The sequence below is a fragment of the Plasmopara halstedii genome, assembly GCF_900000015.1.
Source record: "Plasmopara halstedii genome assembly, contig: Scaffold_614, whole genome shotgun sequence".
NCBI lineage: Eukaryota > Oomycota > Peronosporomycetes > Peronosporales > Peronosporaceae > Plasmopara > Plasmopara halstedii.
The window spans coordinates 2,540,169-2,540,388 of record NW_020187532.1 but is presented as its reverse complement, the minus strand read 5'-3'; positions in this window follow the sequence as shown (position 1 = coordinate 2,540,388).

The following is a 220-nucleotide window of genomic DNA, read 5'->3' as shown; positions in this document are numbered from 1 at the left end:
CAGCACCCAGTGCGTACCGGTAAGCTGGCCAGCGGCGCAGCTGCATTTGGAGAGGGTTCTACCCGTGACACGTCTCTTACGTGCTTACATAGGTGCTCGTGCATTTGTACAACTTGGGCCACGCATAGTGGTGACCCACAGAGTTGTACGTTTTCTCACGACCGAGATAACCACTAAGTGGCGTGTCGTGAGCCTCATAGAGGATGCGATATTAGAAATA